The sequence below is a fragment of the Sciurus carolinensis genome, chromosome X (genome assembly GCF_902686445.1).
Source record: "Sciurus carolinensis chromosome X, mSciCar1.2, whole genome shotgun sequence".
In the NCBI taxonomy this organism is placed as follows: Eukaryota; Metazoa; Chordata; class Mammalia; order Rodentia; family Sciuridae; genus Sciurus; species Sciurus carolinensis.
In genome coordinates, this window is record NC_062232.1 from 85,194,377 (window position 1) to 85,207,807 (window position 13,431).

Consider the following 13,431-nt stretch of genomic DNA (forward strand, 5'->3'; position numbering starts at 1 on the left):
TCACAATAACTAGATTGTGGAACCAACCTAGATGCCCTTCAACAGATGAATGGATAAAGAAACTGTGGTATATACACTCAATGGAATATTATTCAGTCATAAAGAAGAATCATATGGCATTTGCAGATAACTGGATGGAATTGGAGAATATCATGCTAAGTGAAATAAGCCAATCCCAAAAAACCAAAGGACAAATGTTTTCTCTGATAAATGGATGATGATACATAATGGGGGTGGGGGGTTGGGGGATGAGAGAAGAATGGAGGAACTTTAGATTATATAAAGGGAAATGAGAGGGAGCGAGGGTATGAAAAATGGTGGAGTGAGACAGACATCATTACCCTATATACATGTATGATTACATGAATGCTATGAATCTACATCATGCCCAACCATAGAAATGAAAAGATATACCCCATTTGTGTACAATGAATCAAAATGCAGACTGTAAAAAATAAAAATAAATAAATAAATTTTTAAAATGACAGGATCATCTTAGTGGAAATTGTTCTGATTAACTGAATTTCATCAGATCCCTAAAAAATACATTTCCAATGCTTTATTGAGGTGTAATTGCTGTGTAATTCACTGTGCATATTTAAAGCGTTTGCTGCAGTAAGTTTTGACATATACACACCAATTAAACCAACATTCAAGTCAAGAAAATATATATCCAGCTGGGTTTGGTAGTGCACACCTGTAATCCCAGTGGCTTGGGAGACTTGAGGCAGGAGGCTCATGAGTTCAAAGCCAGCCTCAGCAACTTAGCGAGGCCCTAAGCAACTTAGTGAGACCCTGTCTCAAAATAAAATACATAAAAAGGGGCTGGGAATGTGGCTCAGTGGGTCAGTGCACCTGTACCAAAAAAAAAAAAAAATATATATATATATATATATATGTGTGTGTGTGTGTGTGTGTGTGTGTATAAACAATGTTGTTGAACATATATATGTATGTATATGTATATATAAAAATAATATATATATCCATTGTCCTAAAAAGTGTTTTCCTGCCCCTTTGCCATCCTCACACCCACATATCTCCCTCTAGCCTCCCTGCCTCTCCCACCCCTCCCCATTTTCAAGCAACCTGTCTCTCACTATAGATTATTCTGCATTTCCTATTATTTTATATAAAGACTTACATATTTTCTTTTTTGTCTGACTTCTTATATTCAACCTATTAATTTTCAATTCATCCATATTATTGCATAATTGCTGAGCAGTATTCCATTATATGGATATACCACAATTTTGTTTTATCCATCCACTTTCTTATGGATAATGGGTAGTTTTCAGTGTGTGCAAATGTCTTTATGTACACATATGCTTTCTTTCTCTAAATACTAGGAGTGCAGTGACAGAAGCATATGATAGGTTAATATTTTCAGAAATTGTCAAACTCTTTTCCAAAGTGGTTATAACATTTTTCATTCTCATGAGCATTATTTAAGAGTTCCATTGTCCACAACCTTGTCAATGCTTGATATGGTCAGTTTTTTAAAAATTTTAGCCATTTTTCTGCAAGAGTAGTTTTATTTTATATTTAACAATGTTGTTGAACATGTTTTCCCATTTGTATATTGGTGTGTCTTTTTTCTTCTTACTGACTTTGAAGTGATTTCATATATATGATTTCATAATGATTCTGGATATAAATCACCAGTCAGATACATGATTCATATGCTTTTTTCACATTTATTTATATAATTATTCAATTATTCATTCATTTTTAGTACTGGGGATTGAACCCAGGGGTGCTCTACCACTGAGATACATTCCCAACCATTTTGTAGACAGTCTCTCCAAGTTGCCAAGTTTGCCCTCAAACTTGTGATCCTCATGCCATTGGAAAAGTCCTCTCAGGTGCTAAATCCTAGAGATGCCAGATTAGTATATGAAAATGCAGGACATCCATTTAAATCTGTTTCAAATAAAACAATATTTCATGTCATTAGAGGTAAAATATTCCATTGTTTATCTAAAATTCAAACTAAACTGAGTTAAATTTAATCTGGCAACTATACACATGGTGGACTATAAGGAGTAGAACTACAGTTCTCTGGTAAATAGGGCCAAATGAGTTCAAAACTGACACTAGCACCAGTTATCTTTGTAAGGGAGCTATCTGGATGTCCCACATGACTGTGTGACCATAAGTCACATATACCACATGGAGGAGAAAACACTCAGCTGACCCAGTCAACAGCAATTCCTGAAAGATAGTCAATGTCCATTGTTTTGTTGAGCAGAAATGAATATTGAAAAAAAATGTGGGTTTAGTGAACTTTCCATCTTTTTGTACGTGATAGTCTAGAGATTGTCTTATTCTTCACGGCTTGGCAAGACATTATAATTTTCACTGTCTTGATGTATGTGTATAGATTTCTGAACATTTAATCAATTTCTTCTTAAACTTAGAGAGTTCTAAGAAAAATTTTAAGATATACATATTTGTTTGTATTTTTTCCTACCCGGTCTTGTAATTTAGAATTTGATTTTAATCCCCTTTCATCAGATGAGCCTCCACTGTAGTAAATACTGTTGAGGTATTGAGAGGATGTTGCTACAAATTGCTCCACAAACCATATAGAAAACCATATCTCAAGCAAATTTCATGGTCAGTATGCAGTTAGGACAATGGATATTTTTTTTTTCACTTTGAGTTTTGTTTTTCAGAGGTGTCCAAAACACTTTCTACTACTACACAGATAACCTTATGGCAAAGAGATCACTTTTACTGGGCACAAATAGGGCTTCTTCACAAGACAGTAGACAGATGCATTTTAGTCCTTGGACTTTGTCACTGTCCCCATGCAACACTGCTGGGCGGTGAGTCAAAATATGGGGTTCATTAATAGGAGCCCCATGTACCAGTAAGTCTAAGTCACATTATCAAATGTCACTTTTAAAAGGAATAATATCAATGTGCTGTTCTCCTTATTCTTTGGTCATATTTCCTAGTTGGTTTAAACCTCAAATATGGAGCAGGGGGCTCTTTGGGGACCCCTTGAAGACCCAAGCATTTTGGAGGAAGAACATAAGAATAGTTGGGAATCCAGGGAGAACAGGAATAGGGGTAGAGTTGTGGAGTTACTGTAAGACACACACTTGAGGGGCAGAGCAGAAAAGGATTGGAGAGAAGTTTACAACCAGGAGGGTCGAAGGAGAGAACCTGGGCCGTGCAGTGGGTTTCTCCTTCTGGATGCACCAATCATGTAAGTCATAGAGCAGGAGTGAGTGAGCAGAGAGGCTAGGTGTGTTTTAGTCATGGATGTTCCTCCCCATGGAAGAAAATACCAGAAATGAAGGATAAGAATGCCCCAGGATAAACTACCGTATGGTTGAGCTGACTAGGTGTCTGCCTACTAAATGACTATTATTCTAGGTCGGGCTCCCTAAAGTGACTTGAAGATTCCACAAATGACATTTTTTGGCATTCTTACACTATTCACTCACTGATTATGTACAGTTCTAGTTTTCTGCCACAGATGGCTAACCGCAAAGCATGGTGTGTGAGTTTTACATATTCCCATTAGAAGGCTAGCTCATCTCCCTGAGCCCTGGAATATCTTCCTGTCTCTCTGTGTACTGATAATACTGCTATAAGGTTTTTGGGGGGTTGTTTGTTTTTATACCAGGGGTTGAACCCAGGGGCACTTAACAACGGTGTCACATCCCCGGAACTTTTATATATTTTATTTAGAGACAGAATCTTGCTGAGTTGCTTAGGACTTCTCTAAGTTGCCAAGGCTGGTTTTGAACTTGTGATCCTCCTATCTCAGTCTCCCAAGTAGCTGGGATTATAGGTGTTCTAAGGTCATTTTTAAAGTAATAACATTCTGGTAACACACACATTCTTTGTTTTAACAACCTGGGCAGTGTGTTCCCAATTGTCTACATCCCCATGTAGTTTCTCTAATTAGTGTGATTTCTCAGGTGGTCTGAAGGGTAAAGTTGTTTCGCTTTAAGTGAGAGACAAGGATGCAGAAGCAAAGATTGCTTGGAAGGCATTTCTGGAGTATAGGAACAGCATGCACATCACAGTTGCCTTAAAAACATGACATTATTATGGTTACCATGGTGAGTGGGAGGACATTCTGAAGACTGGGTTGCTCTTTTTCCAGTGGAGTTCCAACTCCAGGTATTTGGACTCAGGGGAGGGTAAGGATGCCCCACGTTGCAGGCTGAGCCTCCCTGGGGTGTGGGGGGATGAAGGGATCCCAGACCCAAGTCACCTTGCTCCTGCTTGGGATTTGGCAACACACTGACATGAAAGGGAGAGAGAAGTAGAACCCTCCTGTCCCCAGGAGGTATGACTTGCTCAGTGGTGTCCTGGACTACTTTCCACCTAAAGGGGCAATGGAGCAGAAGGCAAGGAATGGCCCTCTGCAACCCAAATCTCTTCTATAAAATGGAGGCAAGAATGCTCACCCATTAGCCCACCTATGTGCATACTTATACCCCTGTGGTTATTGTGGGATCACAAATACTCACTTCAGTGCCTAGCATGGGTCCATGGATACAGTTACTCCAGTAAAGCATAGTAATTTCTGGATTCTCTCTCACCCTGGACATTTCTTCCTCTGGTGACTGAGCTCATATCAAGTGTCTGAAGAAGACAGTTTCTGAGGATGTGGGTCATGATGGCTGCTGATTAGTTTCTACTCCAGATCTGAAAGTCAGCAGTGCTCAGGGGACCCCTGACACTTCCATCCCAGTAAGATATAACACCTGACTCAAGTGAGTTCAGAGATCTGAACAACAGTATGGCAGAATAGCACACATGCGATTCACAAAATAACTGGAAAATAGAATTGCTGCTTTAATCTCATCCTTGAAGAGGTTTAGCTGGTGGAATTTGCCTTCAGCAGCTACCATACTTTGTAATAGTCCTTGAGACCCATCTTTGTGATGGCTTTGTCACCAAGTAATGTATAGTTCTGTAAGGAACTTGATTTTCAACACACATATGCTAATAAATATATTTTTGACTGTTAATAATAACAAATCTCACATGTTTAACATGGATGTAGAAATACGTGTTTGATTACAAGTAAGGTCCTTCTAGCAATTTGAAATTGTTATGTGAAATTTTCCCAAGAACTACAGTTTTATCCATTGTCTAATGATTATTTTTAAACAAGAAATGTTCCAAGAGTTAGCTTAAAATGTCACTTAAAAAAATAACAGAATGAATCAAAAACTATTACCCTAGGTAAATGTATGATTACACAAATGGTATGCCTCTACTTCATGTACAAACAGAGAAACAAGATGTATCCATTTGTTTAAAATAAAAATAATTTTTAAAAAGTCACTTATAAAAATTTTTAATTTTTAAAATATCAATTACTTCTGAGGGCTGGGGATATAGCTCAGTTGGTTGAGTACTTGCATTGCAAGCACAAGACCCTGGGTTCAAATCCCTACCCCGCAAAAAAAAATTATTTCTGTATTTGTCCTATTATAGTGATACCCAATAGCATATTTCAAATGACCAGGTGCTCTTCAGCACTGTTATGAATATATTCCCAGGATCTCACATTTCTAGAACAATCTCCCCTCACCATTCTCTATCCACAGGCAACCACTTATCTTTTGTTAACAGATTAATTTTGATTTCTTATATTAGTATTTAAATGGAATCATATGTTTTATAATTTTTTGATCTTGCTTGTATTCAGCCTACATAATTACTTTAATTTTTAAGTTATCTTAGCCATGAATATATGAAACATAAGCATTATTTCTGAATATTTCTGAATTACTTTCTTGAGTATTCAGTATATACTATCCACTGGAAGAAGATTTGTACATGGGAAACAGGAAGACTGGTAATGCTTTTGGGAGGCAACAAAATGTCTATTTTAAATATACTGAAGCAAAAGTACTTGCCAGGTTTATCTTCAAATTTAAGATCAAAATAAATATTTTACAAATGAATATGACAATTGGGAGCTATAAAACATTACCCCCAAAAGGATGCTTTATGGACAGAATGAATTTGTCCCCATTCCCTGAATTGATATATTGTAGCCCTACTGCCCAGTGGGATATTATTTGGATGTATGACCTTTAAGAGGTGATTAGGTTTAGTTCATGAGGGCAGCTTTATAGGAACAGAGATGTGACATATCTGTCACTTTCTTAGCTATGTGTGGATGCTGAAAGTAGACAGTATATACAAATTAGGATGAGGACTTTTGCTAGATAAAAATAAGGCCTGCACCTTGATCTCCAACTATCCATCTTCCAGAACTGTTAGATATAAATGTTTATTCTTTAAGCCAACCAATCATGGTATTCTGTGATAGCAGCCCTGACTAAGCCAAGGGATAATAATATTTTTCCCTGTCATAAAGCAAGCTTTTGGTCTTTGATGATAAAATCCAAACCATAGCAATGACTTGGGTCCTAGATTTTTTTGTTTTGTACCTATCTATTTAACCCAAGAATGTGAAAGTAAGTAAATAGTAATCACATGAATATTTTATTGTAGTAATAAAAAAACAGGTATTTCACATAACAAAAATCTTTATATTATTTTTCATACTATTTACTAAAAAAAGTAAATTTGCATCTTACAGAAGAATTTAATAAACAGATCATTTTCTATTTAATGGTAATGTTCTCAAGTAGAAAGTTTTCCTAGCTATTTAAGACTACTTTTTTTCAGATTTTGGGAGGTTAAAATTCATCAAAATATATTTTGCAGCTTGACTTTGTACCATCATATATGTCTTGCACCTGAAAGCAGTAATACCTTCCTATCCAGTTTCCTGTGATTCCAGGAAAATGCTATAAGCAGGGAATTTCTACTCAGAGTTCCTTCATAAATGGCTACTATAACCAAATCCTTCAGTTTTGGAACATTTTGAAAGTTGATAGCAAATTCATTTAACATAAAATTCAACAACTTTAACAATTTTAAAGGATATGACTACCCAGTTTATATGTTCTATGTGAACTTGAGAAGAATATATATTCTGGTATTTTTGGATAAAGTATAAATGTTCCTCAATTTTTGCTGGGGTTATTTCCCAATAATCCATTCATAAGTTGAAAAATCATAAGTAAAAATGCATTTAATACAGCTAACGTACTTAACATCATAACTTTGTCTAGCTATCTTTTTTTTTTTGGTAATGGGAATAGTACCCAGACTTGCTTAAACACTTGAGTTACATCCTTAGCACTTTTTATTTTAATTTATTAAAATTTTGAGACAGAGTCTTGCTATGTTGCTAAGGTTGGTCTGGAACTTGTGATCTTCCTGCCTCAGTCTGCTGAGTCCCATGATTACAGGCCTGTGGCACTGTACCCAGCTTTGTCTCACTATCTTAAATGTATGAAGAACACATATATTAGCCTATAGTTCAGCAAAACCATCTAATACAAAACCTTTTTTATAATAAGGTATTGAATATCTCATGCAATTCATTGAATATTGTACTGAAGGTAGAAAAACAACGATTGTATGCTTTTGGACTATCGTATATTCAATTCAGAGGTCAAACCATTGTAAGTTAGGAATGATCTGTGTTCAATGGATAGTTGTCAATGATATCCAGTCAATTGATGACATTGTTGAATTCCACTGTGTCCTTACTGATTTTCTACCTGTTGGGTTTGTCCATATCAGATAAATAGGGTGATGTCTCCAACCATAATAGTGGATTCATCTGTTTTCCTTATAATAGCATCTGTCCTTTCCTCACATATTTTGAAAATCTTTTCTTTAGGCATAAATAGTAAGGATTGTTATGCCTTTTTGGAGAACTGACCCCTTTATAACTATGTAATATCTCTTTTTTTTTTTTTTGTGGTGCTGGGGATCGAACCCAGGGCCTTGTGCTTGCAATGTAATATCTCTCTTAATCCCTTATAACTTCCTTACTCTGAAGTCTGCCCTGTCTTAAATTAATCTTCTAATGCTTTCTTTTGATTATAGTTAGCATGATATCTTTTTCCATTCCTTTTAATCTAGGTGTTTCTACATGTATAGTGGGTTTCATGTAGACAACATATGATGGAATCTAGACATTTGATCCACTTTTACTTGGTATGCATATACCATTGATATTTAAAGTGATTATGGATAAAGTTGGATGAATATCTGCTCTGTGTTACTGTTCTATTTGTTGCTGTTGGTCTTTGTTCCTATTTTTCTCTTCTAATTATTTTGTGCCTTATTGGAATTAACTTACCATTTATATGATTCCATTTTCTCTCATCTTAGCATTCCAGTTATATTTTTAACATTTTTCTAGTGCTTGCCTAAGAAAATTTGCAATATATATTTACAACAAATGCAAATCTATTTGTCAAATAACACGATACCACTTTAAATATAATGCAATTACTCTACAAGCAAATAATCCCAATTCTTCCTTCCTGTACCTTGTGTCATTTATTTCACTTATACAAAAGTGTGGGGGGCATATGTATATGTTATTATTTTGAACATGTGTCTCTTAGATCAATTAAGAATAAAAAATTAACATTTTGTTTTTCTTCATAACTCCTCTAATATTCTTTCTTTATGTACATCTGATTTTCTGACCTAAAGTAATTTCTTTCTAAAGAAATTATTTTAATATTTATACAAGGCAAATCTACTGGCAATAGATTCCCTAAATTTTTCTTTGAGAAAGTCTTCATGCTTCCTTCACTTTTGTGGGATTATTTCACAGGGTACAGGATTCTGTATTGGTGGCTTTTGCCATTACACACTTAAGCATTCCACTCTATTCTCTTCTTTTTTGCATGGCTTTCTGAAGAGGGGTAAGATTCCTGCACTATAGGTAGTGGGTATTTTTCCCCTCTGGATATTTTTTTGTCTTTTTCTTACTACAGATTGAACCAGAGGTGCTTTACTACCAGAGAGATACATACACAGTCCTTTTCATTTTTGTATTTTGAGATACAATCTTGTCAAGTTGCTTAGGGTCTGGCTAAGTTGCTGAGGCTGGCTTTGAACTTGCAATCCTCCTATCTCAGCCTCCTAAGCAGAGAATTTTCACCTGGGATTACAGGTGTAAACCATGTCAGCTGACCAAGCCCCACTTCTTGAACAATGTACCTGATTAGATATTCCACATTTGTTGCATAGTAAGTAATATGTGTGCATCTGCTCATGAGCTTTCTATAGTCTTCATTTAATCTCTGTGTTAACTACTCAATGCAACATCTATAAATTCAAAGTTTTGTGGAACTCTGTAACACCTGGTATTGTAATCTGCACATGTATCATTCACATTTTAGAGGGGTTGTAGAATGATGATGATGATGATGATGATGATGAGTAATACAAGATGCCATATTAGGGCATATAATTAATAACTTGTTTGCTCTAGATCATACAAAAAACAAGTAGTAGATCCCAGGGTCATACCCAGGTCCTCTTACCCCAAAGGCCAGGATGCTAACCACTTTTTCTTTTTCTTTTTTTTTTTTTTTTGCAGTGCTGGGGATCAAACCCAGGGCCTCCTGCTTGCAAGGCAAGCACTCTACTGACTGAGCTATCTCCCCAGCCCACCACTTTTTCTATACTGTCATTCTATGTTAGATCAAAAGGCAACAAAGGGAAATGACTCACTTGAGGTCTTGTGGTTAGTAGATGGCCATGGAATCCAGGATGCAGGCTGGATGACTCCCATCATCAGTCTAGCTAACCCATTATTATTCTTTGCTCTTCTGTAATATTTCTTTTTCCTGGAATTCAACAAGAAATTCCTTTAACCATGACACACTAGAAAGAAAACAAGAGTGAAGAAAGTACATGGAATCTAAAGAATGAGGACCAGCATTGGATACTTTTTAAAATTTTTAGTTGCAGATGTACATAATACTTTATTTATATATGGTGCTGAGGATTGAACCCAGTTGTGCTAGGCAAGCAGTCTAAACTAAACTATGACCCCAGCCCCAGCATTTGCTTCTTGTGCTACATTCCAGATGTTCTATGTTTCAAATCTACTCTTCTATAGGATACAGGTAGGCTGTTTCTCTTGGAATCACTAATTCCTCTTCTAAGAATCTGTCCCAATGATACAAGTAAAATTCAAACAGGCATAAGCATAAGTTCTTTCCTGGCAAAACAAATCAGAACAGCAGAAAACTAGAAATAAGACAGATGTCCACCAAGAAGGGATTGACTAAATAATCTAAGGTACATCTACATCCTAGAGTGCTATATAGGTATAATAAGCCATTAGGACTCCCTTTCTCCTCTACTATACACTGATCTTTATATTGCCAAATAAGAAACCAAGGCTCAGAAAAATGTGTAGGGCAGGTGCATACAATCTTGAAAACACTGGCTACACGAGACTCTTTAACATGATTACATTTATATGAAATTAAAAATTCATTTTGATTCTATATTTAGAAGACCCCAAAAAACCACACCAGAAAGACTCTAGAACTCATAAACCAAATCTAGTCTTTGGTTTTGTAAGACTACCGATGGTAAGGAGTCTAACTAGTCTTGCATGACCCCTATTGATTTGGCTATTTTGTGTCATCTGCCATACCCCTAGATAGTTGATTCTAGAAAGTGGCTAATAAGGTAATTCTTGCCATTCCTGTTAGTATTCCAGCTGTAATTTCCAGACCAACTAGCAATGGAATGAATTGGATGGCTCTTTTTGTTTGGGTATGTGCTGGCAGAAGTACAATGAGGGTTTGGTTGTTGCGGACTATGTCTATTTGTGGGGTGAGGAAAGTCAAGGCACATGTCCCTTTCCGTCCAGTTGTAAGCATAAATAAGCATCTATTCCACATACAAAGACAAGGCCTGGGTGAGGACAACACCACATTGTGTTGGGCCATTTAAGATCATTAGCCCATTTGTCTTCAATAATTTGGATGCACTGGTCATCAGACTTCCCACCGGGATCATTTGAAATGAGCCTTTTTGATATTTACTGGTAATGCATATGGGAGCTTTTGAGACAGTACCACTCCTTGCAGAATAGGTCTCATTAGAGAAGGGTCTGTGAGCCTTTGCTAATCAAATTTGTTAGAAGTGCTGTTGTATCCAGGTACGGGGGGGAGCCTCCACCGGTAAGCAGAGCCACCAGTCTTTTGCTAAATAGGGGTTTACATCATTGAGAAGGCAGTAAGTTGTGTTTAGGATCTGATATAGCTAGTGTTTAAATCATGTGTCTTTCTTGATTGGAATCTAGGTAGGGGCCAATGACCTGATTCAGCTTCTCAAGAGGTGGGGCTTGAAACCTTAGGGCATTCTTGGTCAGGGAATCCCCAATATTCTTGAATTATTGTTTCCTGTCCAATGTCTCTTCCTATCTTTGTGACAGGGAAAGGCTTTTCTGCCAGGTAGCATTTATTTGGCATTTGAGGGTAAATAGAGGTACAAAGGCACCAAGGCAATTCTGTCATCTCCTTTATGTGTGGGGAAGCAGAACCTGGGGAATAGGAACAGGTGGGAGAACATATTCCTCAGGAGGAAGTGCAGCATAGTAGATAGGGCATGTTGGTGCTATTGCATAGGTTTTTCTATCATGGAGGCAGAAACTATGAGGGCCTGCTTTGGCATATGCATCAAACTGACTGTTCCAGGAGGGAAAAGGCTATCTTTGACAGGAACATAGTCGAAAAGGACTGTGACCCATTGTCCCAGAACTTAATAAGACACAAGTTATTACAAGAAGCAGCAGATTCTCCCTAATAGGCTTACCAAACGTAAGTAAAATATGGCTAAAGCAACCCTCTGTATTTGATTCCAGTCATTTGGGGATGTTGCAGTCAGACCTATGGAAAACAGCAAGCAATTAATGTCATTAGTCTCAGTGCAGCAGAGTGACATTGTGACCACTGCCCTCATTTGTCCCCCATTGAATTCCTTATGCTTCTTCTGTTTGTTGACCAGTCAGACTTCAGGTGACTGGAACAGGGCTGTCATTTCCTCAGGTGTTGTTAGTAGGCAGGTTGGTGTCTGGGGAAGCTGGGGCAGAGCTGTAACAAAGCAGCCTCCAGAGTGTCAGAGTGAGTTTCCAAGTTTGGCCTTATACATCCATGTAGGGGATTTCTCAGAAGCAGCTGCCTTTTTAACTTGAGAGTGGTGTATCCATGGGCCTAGTCCTGCAAATTTAATAGCAGTGGTAGAGGTTAATATGACAATATGGGGTCCCCCCCAGGTAGGCTGAAGTGGTTTCTCCCAGTTTTTAATCCATACAGAGTCTCTAGGCTAATGTGGGTGTAATTGTTTCCCAAGTGAGAGGGAGGCCCTCTCCTGGATACTTCTAGATATCTGGTAAAGGGTTATTCCTAGAGCCTGGAGCTGCTGGGACATACTAATCTTACCTCTCTGATGGGGATTCCCCCTTAGTTTACATATTACAGGTGGGGATTGTCCAAACAAGATCGCAAGTGGGGAAAACCCTATGCTTCAAGGTGTGCAGTAGACCTGGAGGAGAACCATAGGGAGGAGATCTACACATGATACCCCTGTTTCTTGACAGAATTTAGCTAGGGTGGTCTTTAGGGTTCATACATTCGACTTTCCCTGAACCCTGTGGTCTGTAGATAGTGTACAACTTCCGTTTGATTCCCAGTATTCAGCTGAGGCTCTAGATGACTCCATAGGCTAAGGCAGGTCCATTATCTGACCCGATGCACAGAAGCAAGCCATAGCTGGGGATGATTTCTTTTAACAGAGCTTTAGTCACTTCTCAGGCCCATTTTGTCCAGGTGGGTATGGCCTCCACCTATCCTGAGTAGGTGCACAGCATAATCAACAGGTATTGGTATCCTCTATTTGGTCTGACTTCCATGAAGTCAACCTCTGTGTCTTCAAAAGGTAAATTTCCAATGGCCTGGACCCCTGGAGACTGAACTGGCTGCTGGTCAGCATTATTTTTGGCACAAGTCACACACCTCTGGTTGACTTGGTTGCATACAGTAGGAAGTATGGCTATGTAGTAGTACCTGCTAAGTAAAACATCCAATTTAGTTTTTCCTAGGTGACCCATTTCATGATATTGAAGTACCACCTGATAACCCAGACCTTGCAAGATGAAAACCCAGTGTTCTGGCAGTATCCACCATCCCTCAGATGTTTTGTCCTTCTATGGAGGCCCATTTGTGTTGTTCTTTGGTATAATTAGGGTAGTCCAGGAGGCTTGGGGCCAGCAGTATTTGGGTGGCCTGGACTGCCTTAGGGATGATATTGAGTAGCTTCTTTGACCACATGATTGGCCATTCTATTTCCTCATCTCACCTGGTTGGTCTATTTCTGGTGCCCACAGCAGTACATCACTGGCACCTGTGTTGGTTTCCAGACTGCCTCTATGAATCTGAGTATTTCTTCTTTTTTTTTTTTTATTTCTTAACCCCTGACAGAAGTCCTCTTTCCTTATAGATGGTCCCATGTACATGCAAAGTGGCAAAAGCATATTTTAGGTCA

At 37.8% G+C, this 13,431-nt stretch overlaps 1 long non-coding RNA gene across 1 annotated transcript; it reads right to left on the minus strand.

Annotated features, from left to right (window-relative positions):
* Window positions 1-1,772: 1,772 nt before the first annotated feature.
* Window positions 1,773-11,901, minus strand: LOC124971359 (uncharacterized). Its single transcript, XR_007106328.1, has 3 exons — window positions 11,704-11,901; window positions 9,601-9,716; window positions 1,773-1,923 (listed from the first exon to the last, which is right to left on the minus strand). It is a non-coding gene; the product is annotated as an uncharacterized LOC124971359 (long non-coding RNA).
* Window positions 11,902-13,431: the final 1,530 nt, after the last annotated feature.